This window comes from Mixophyes fleayi, chromosome 1 (genome assembly GCF_038048845.1).
Source record: "Mixophyes fleayi isolate aMixFle1 chromosome 1, aMixFle1.hap1, whole genome shotgun sequence".
Taxonomy (NCBI): Eukaryota; Metazoa; Chordata; class Amphibia; order Anura; family Limnodynastidae; genus Mixophyes; species Mixophyes fleayi.
In genome coordinates, this window is record NC_134402.1 from 193,957,441 (window position 1) to 193,965,465 (window position 8,025).

The following is an 8,025-nucleotide window of genomic DNA, read 5'->3' on the forward strand; positions in this document are numbered from 1 at the left end:
TTTTAAAAATAGAAGTGTTAGTTTATTTTAGTCAATTAACAAAATGCAAAGTGAATGAACAGAGGAGAAATCTAAATAAAAAGAATATTTGGTGTGACCACCCTTTATTTTCAAAACAGCATCAATTCTTCTATGTACCCTCGACAGGGAGGTTGTTCCAAACATCTTGGGAGAACTAACCACAGATCTTCTGTGGATGAAGGCTTGCTCAAATCCTTCTGTCTCTTCATGAAATCCCAGACAGAGTCGATGTTGAGATCAGGTCTCTCTGGGGGGCCATATCACTTCCAGGACTCCTTGTTCTGCTTAACAATGAAGATAGTTCTTAATGACATTGGCTGTACGATTGGGGTCATTGTCCTGCTGCACAATAAATGTATGGTATTGCATGATGGATAAGCACCTGCCTGTATTTCTCAGCATTGAGGACACCATTTATCCTGCCTAAAACGTTTGCACAGTATTGTAGATTACATATATATCTATATATAAGCACACACACCATTACAATAACATGACAGCCAGCAGGATACATACAGAAACAAGATTAAAATATTTCAAAGAAATGACTATAATTTTGTATGCTCCTTTAGACTTTTCAGAGACACTCTTCAATACAGTATAAAATATTTGATTCAGTTACAATGTGGAGAGGTAGAAATATAAATCAGATGTCTCTGTTCCAGACAAACTGAAGCTAAGGTGTCCTGTTCCCTCTATCATCTGTCCATAGTATTTTGTTTTACTAATCTTTTCTCTGAATTGCATGCACACATGCCTGCAATTGGTTCCTACTTTAAATACCACCCTGCTATCACACACACACAGAGTGGTTGATTACTGCCCACTCAATGTAAATATAAAATGTAATACACTAGCAGGGTCCAATATGTTGTAGCTAGTAGTGCATCGAGTGTTCTCCACATCTCTTTGCTTGTAAGCTCATTCATTACCTTCTGTTTCATGTCTTTGTATGCTATTTGTTTAAACCCCTTATTGTACAGTGCTATGTAATGTCTGAATTATAAATAAAAGATAATAGTAGTGCTCTGCATAAAACATCCTGAAGCGTCTAGTTGAGGTTACTGGTCTATGTAAGCGAAGGAGTTTTAAAATTCTAGACTCCTGAAATCTTAGTTGCCAAATCTCTCCTCCACCCATCTAAAAAGGAGAAACATGTTATGGTCAAAGGAAGTGTTTCTATAATATAAACCAGATTAAGCAATACATTAACAAATGGTTTAAAAATTGGGTTAGAGTGCTTCTTGTAGCATGTTCGCAATTACCAGACACAAATAGCTAAATCAGTTATGTTCTATTAGGAGGTCAAATTACAAGCACACACTTATTTTCAACAACAAAAAATCCCTACTTGTATGAGAAATAATAAAAAAAAAATAAAAAAAAAATGTGGCTGGGGTTTTTCCACTAGTGTCTTAAAGATTTCCCCTTCCCTGTTTAAGCAAGAACTACAGCATTTAAACTGCACTTTACGGTGGCACATATAACATATTTTTAAGAAAGAATTATGTAAAATATTGCAAAATGTTTCATAACCATGGTTCACACGAACAAAAACTGGTACGCTCAAGGGATGAAACTCCTCACACTAATTATATTCTAAGAAAATTAAGATGTTAGAAAATTACGTGATTAATTCCATTGTGAGGGGGTGCTCAAACAACAAATAACACTAAACATAGAAGAATGGATTATGGAGGATATCCACATGTGCCGCGCGGCACATGTGACCAGGAAGTGTCTGTGCACCAGCCCATCCGGCCCTGGTTCTCCGTGTTTGCCTCCCACACTGGAAAGACATAATGGTAAGATAACTGGCTTCTGACAAAATGGACTTTAGGTGGTGTGGGAATATAGATTGTAAGCTTCACTGGGGCAGGCACTGATGTGAATTAAGAAATATTATCTATAAAAGTGCTGCACAATTTGTATGCACTACATAAATGATGATGATATTAGTACATAACTGTGCTAATTACACATTTGATGGAATACAATCAGAAAACGGATATAGAAATTAATTTAGGAATACTAGTTGGCAAAGTGGTAAACTAACAGCTGAGAAAGCCGAGTAACAGGGTAGCAGCTACAAAGGCAAATAATATCCAGGGATACATAAAAAGGAATAAAAATGAAACAAACAGGGTATTACCATTTTATATGTCACAAGTTGGAACACATCGTAAAAATGGGGTACAGTTTTGGACACCTCAATGTAAAAAGGACACATTAGAACTCGAGAGCATAAAGAGGTGCGCAACCTCATTAATATAATGATTAAAAGGGCTAACTTATAAAGAGATAAAGCTAGTTCATACCTTATTAGAAAAGACACCAGAGAGGTGACCTACGTAATATGTAAATAAATTCAAGGTCAACACAATGATTTGTCCAACATACATTTTGAATCAAGGACCATTCACAGAACAAGGCTTCATCATTGCAAATGGAAGCAAAAAGTTTCACCATCAGCATGAGATAGTTTTTTTTTATTCTAATGGTAGTTAACCTGTGAAATTCTTTACCACAATGTAGTAATAGCAAATTACTTAACAGAAGTTAATAGATTGGACTAGTTAATTACAGTAGTATATGTAGCTATAATTAGTAAAGAATACACTATATAGGCAATTGACTATAGGAATTTATCCTAAATTGCCAACAGCTGCACTGCTTTTTTTGTTTTGTTTTGTCAATACAACCCGAATTTGAAAGGCTTAACTGGTGTTTTTTTTCAACCTTACTATGTAACCATGTAAAACTGCGGCCCTTCCAAATCAATGCAACAAGACAACCAAATTTTAGCCTTCATGGAACAATGCAGACAGACAGTTTTGCAGTTTTTCTCTGCTATGCAGATCTAAAGAAATATGCACAAAGATTAATGTTTTTCCTTATAATCAGTTTTTCGTGGAAAGTTATAAAATAAGACTGCTGAGATGTATGTCAAAAAATTAGAAAGTTAAAAGATGTATTTGACTGGATCATCGCGACTGATTCTATTGAATCTTCATCTCCTCCATATCAGGGATACCTTCAGTTTTGAAGTGATGGGATATAGTACAACCATCAGATCACCAGAATGTTAACAACTATACATAGTATTATAAGAGATTAGTGTGCCAGTAGTTTGTCCAAGGTTGTGACCTTTCCAATCTAATTTATTGAGAACAGACCTGCATGTGACATTTGCAGGGTCATTATGCAAGGACAAAATGGGGGTAAGTGGATATCCATAGACTTAAGCTGGGTACACACTACAGGTTTTGCGTCCAATAATTGGACAAATCAGCCGACATCAGACTGTTTGGTCAGATATTGTGTAGTGTGTATACTTACACAATGATCTAAAGTCGCCCCAAAGTGCAGATCATCGTGTCATTTGGTTGGTCGTACTCTTTTAATATTTTCCGACCAATCACCTTCCAATCCTGCAGTGTGTATGAATTCACCCGACTGTCAGCCAATAATGGATCTCCAAGTCACTTTTGCCTTTTATGGACTACCTTGCAGCCGATAATTTTGACAGATAAAGAGCAGAGATCTGATAATTGTGTATAGTATGTACACGTCAATCGGTATGCTGATCGGGATTTTTTTTAATTTATTCTGTTGTTGGTATATCGTTAATCGTTTACTTTTCTGTAGTGTGTACCTAGCTTTAGTTCTTTAAAGCCATCCACAAGGCTAATCTTGCAGCTTGGTATGAGTGCAAGTAACAGCAAAACAAGCCACACATGTGCTGGTCTTGTAGCTCATTTGAGGATTAATTTTCAATTTGGTCACACAGAGATGATGACAATATTGGACAAGGTTCAATCTGTCAATTGACTACTCAGACGGGATCATTTCAAGAGTAACTGGGGCCTGTTAGTGAGGTTGCATAACGATATTTTAACTGGATTTAAAAATATGCCCTATATCGATTCCACTGATTTTGAAGAGATAGGGCATCAGATATTTCGGGACCCACACTGATATCAAGCAGTTGGGCCAGCATAACTTCATTTTTTGTTTACCATAACACTACAAAATCTATTTTACTAAAAAAAAAAAAAAAAGAAAGACCATCAACTTTACTTTCAAGCAACTTTTAAGACAAAGTGACAGACAAAAGAACATTTATAGAACTGGCAAGGGCATTCTAATGCTACTAGCAAATCCAAATTGACAGCTTTACAGTACTTGATGAAAGAGGGTGTTAGTATGTGTAATTTTACAGATGGAGGGACACAAGCAGATTGTATAACTTGTGAAGAGAAGATAAAATGTGATAAAACCACAGAGCTCATACACTGTACAGAATGCTAAAAGGGAAGGGAAGTGACAGCAGGAAACAAATAGCAGGATATGAGACAGTAACACTTTTGCATTAAGAGGTTATAGCTTTACACTACCAAGAACTGGACATAAAAAATGAAAAATTATCAGAATAACATACTTAAAATGACCATATGCAGCTCAGTTGAAAAACAAAAATGCATAAGGCAGAAGTAGGCAACATCTGAACCTCCAGATGTTATGGAACCAAGTGTCCCATTATTCATCCTCAACAAAAAAATATGCTCTATGTGTAAAGCACAATCCTCACAGAATGTTATTCTAGAACCAAATAATCATAATAAAAAAACACCCTTTTAATAAACATATGGGCATATTTATTAACCAGAGCATTTTTGACATGATCATTTCCATGCCTTATCACAATGATAAGTTAGCATTAAAAGTGTTCTGCCCGAACAGCAATCACGATAAACAGCTTGCCCTGGCGGACACCTATCTCCTCTATGATCACTATCACAACGTGGCCATCTTTTCGACAGTAACCAGAGGGGAGAGTAGGTAAGATGTGGCGAGGAATGTTCTCCACATAAGCTTCAATGACTATTGCCATCTGGCATAAGTTCTGAAACACTTTGATTTTTGGAACTTGTTGAATCACACAAATTGGATATCAAACCAATGGGAACTGCTTTTGTGATTAAAAATATTGAACATGCAGCAGATATTGATCCTTTAGTTACATATAAAGGGGACACTTAAAACTGCGGTGGTCCTGCCATTTTCATGGGGATTAGGAGCTTGTTAAAATAGGCCCCTTAGGGGCCTATTTAACAACCGCATAAAATAAAAAATAGTTTTCAATCCTTATCGCTTTGACAAGGATTGAACTATGTCTTCTATTTATGAAAAAAGTTCAACTGGGACAGCAGTCACGATAAACTGCTCTCCCTGTGAAGTTTACCACTTACCTTTTCACTGTGAAGAAACTTGTGATTCCGGCATCTTCATTAAACTCCTACTGCACATGCCCGACCGAAAGTATAGGGCATACGTACAGAGATTATACTAACGAGGAACTGTTATCATGTGGGAGGGAGGGATCACATGCGCTGTGCAGTTCTGCTCTTCAGAACAGAGCGGACAGATAGAAAAGTTTTCAATTACGTTAATGTACACGAGCATTAACATAGGTTTCCAAAAAATTACTCATTTTCGGAACTTGTTAGATTACTTAGGGGCACATTTATCATAGAAATAGCGAAATGGTTATCAATCCTTATCGGACGGATAAGTATTGATTCATTTCTCAAATTTATCAAAACCGGAGCACAGAAACAGCAGTCCCGATAATCTGCTGTTTCTGTGAAAAGAAAAATCATACTTACCTGCCTCTTCGGACGCGCTGTATTCCCATCTCCTCCTCCTCTTTTTTTTTTCATTTGTAGATGCAACTGCGCATGTGCAGTCTAGAGACCTCCAGGCTGTGCACAGACACGAGACTAGTGAAATGAGATCAGATGACAGGGAGGGATCACAAGATCACTCCCTGGACATGCGCTGTCCAGCTTTTCCCTCCGTAGCAGAGCTGGACATAACGAGGAAGAAAAGAATCTGTAACAGTTCTGATGATAAGCTGGCGTACATTTACATTACAAGTTTCCGAAACATTTGTTTTTTCGGAACTTGTTAAATGCCGGTCCCGAGCAGTCACCATACTGTTGTATGGTGACTGCAAGAAAAAACGAAGTGCAGAGAAAATTACTGGTTTTGGAGATTGAACAGTCCGATGGAGCTTTCATAAATATCAATTGCAGACTTCCTTTACCTAATTACACGGTAAGTGCACGATAGTGCAATACCGTCAATTGTTAAATGTGCTCCTTAGGGAGCAGGCCCCATACTATTTTATGGACACTGCTCAGAAAACAAAATAGAATGCAAAGCTGCAGATATCCACGATCATAAATCTGAAGGATCCTTCAAATTCCAGCTGAATCACGTTGTGTCCTTTGGGGGACATTACACTGCTTGATAAATAGACCCCTTAGTGCAGCAAATGCCATAAGTAGTAATAAGAACCTTTTATCACACTGGTAACCCACACACCGCAGACTTACTGACATATGTGCATACCGGCGGATAGGCAACAGAGAGGAGACGCTTACAGTTTTCACTGAAACCAATAGACATTAACCAGGCTTTCCCTGGAAATGAGCAGCTCTCACACAATGACAGATTAGATACATAGGGGGAGGATTCAGGACACATATCAGGGCCCAGGAACACCCGCCTGTCCCACAGTTACGTTTCTTCTACACAGCGAACAGCACCGACTGTTCTCATTACACTATTAATCCGCCTGTTGGGACCAGGGGACAACAATATACCCGGGAGATATACATACAGTTTAGACTCCCTGTAAGCTCATACGGAGACAGAGAACACGCTCCGTATAATGAGATTAGTCCCCCATTACCTGTATAACTGACGAGTGCGGACCCCACACTGCTTCTCTCAGCTGCTCACTTGGTTTCCCGCCAAAACAGCCGCACTTCACGGGACCTGCCTGACGTTCGCTCGTCTCTTTCTTTCTTACTCCCAGGCGCGTACGACGACAAACGGTTACTTCCGCCGTACACGAGCGTGACGACTAGTGGCCAAGTGCCGCTTCCGCCCGGCCTCCTTTCCCCTCAACCCGTGTGACTCGTGACTGACCACGCCCCGCCTGTCCTTCCGCCCTATCACTGTCACACATGACATCGGCGAGTGTGATGGGCAGCTGGCCCCTTAGGTGCTTGTCTGGCAGCACAGGTCCCCTAGTCCTGTATTGCTCGAGTGTTGTAAGCGGGGTTTTTTTTTCGTTTAAAAGTGATGTTAGTTACATCTTAAAGTTCAGATAATTTTACCACTGATTTGACCCTTTATGTGCAGAACGTCTTAGGGAATTTTTATCTTTGGTGAAGCCAGGCCAAGTTACAAGATGTTGACATCTCATTTTGTTTCAGTAAGTTTAGCTTTTCATTTGTTATACATTTTACATGTGGTCATAAGTTACAGTGTTGCAAATGCAAATAAGTAAACCAAGTGATTAAGCAAACATATACACCGATCAGCTGCAACATGAAAACCATCGATATGTGAAGTGAGTAACATTGATTGTCTTGTTACAATGGCACCTGTCAAGGGGTGGGATATATTAGACAGCAAGTGAACAGTCAGTTCTTGAAGTTGATGTGTTGGATGCAGGAAAAATGGTCAAGCATAAGGATCTAAGCAACTTTGAAAACAGCCAAATTGTGATGGCTAGACAACTTCTGGGTCAGAGAATTTCCAAAACATCACGGGGTAAATGTATTAATGTCCAGATTTTTAAACACCGGCGTGTTCAGCGTCTTCGGCGATTAAATTTAAAGCGTTCGCTGCATTGTAAAGGGAAGTTTCCCTTTACAATGCAGCGAACGCTTTAAATTTAATCGCCGAAGACGCTGAACACGCCGGAGTTGAAGAATCCGGACATTAATACATTTACCCCCAGGTCTTCTGGGGTGTTCCCAGTATGCAGTGGTTAGTAGCTACCAAAAGTCCAAGGAAAGATAATCGGTGAACTGGTGACAGGGTTGTGAGTGCCCAAGGCTCTTTGATGCACATGGGGAGCAAAGGCTAGCCCATCTGGTCCAATCCCACAGAAGAGCTACTCTAGCACAAATTGCTGAAAAAGTT

At 39.1% G+C, this 8,025-nt stretch overlaps 1 protein-coding gene across 2 annotated transcripts in view; it reads right to left on the reverse strand.

The window, feature by feature from the left end:
* The window catches only part of MOB3A (MOB kinase activator 3A), a 33,627-nt gene extending 26,628 nt beyond the window's left edge, over positions 1–6,999 (reverse strand). Inside the window, exon 1 of one of the 2 annotated variants that reach the window (XM_075204707.1) lies at positions 6,782–6,999. The gene's annotated coding sequence lies outside the window, so the exon portion shown is untranslated. Of the gene's footprint in view, positions 1–5,273; positions 5,357–6,781 lie in introns of those variants that run through there. The other variant, XM_075204708.1, reaches the window with a different exon arrangement.
* Between the last annotated feature and the right edge of the window lie 1,026 nt (positions 7,000–8,025).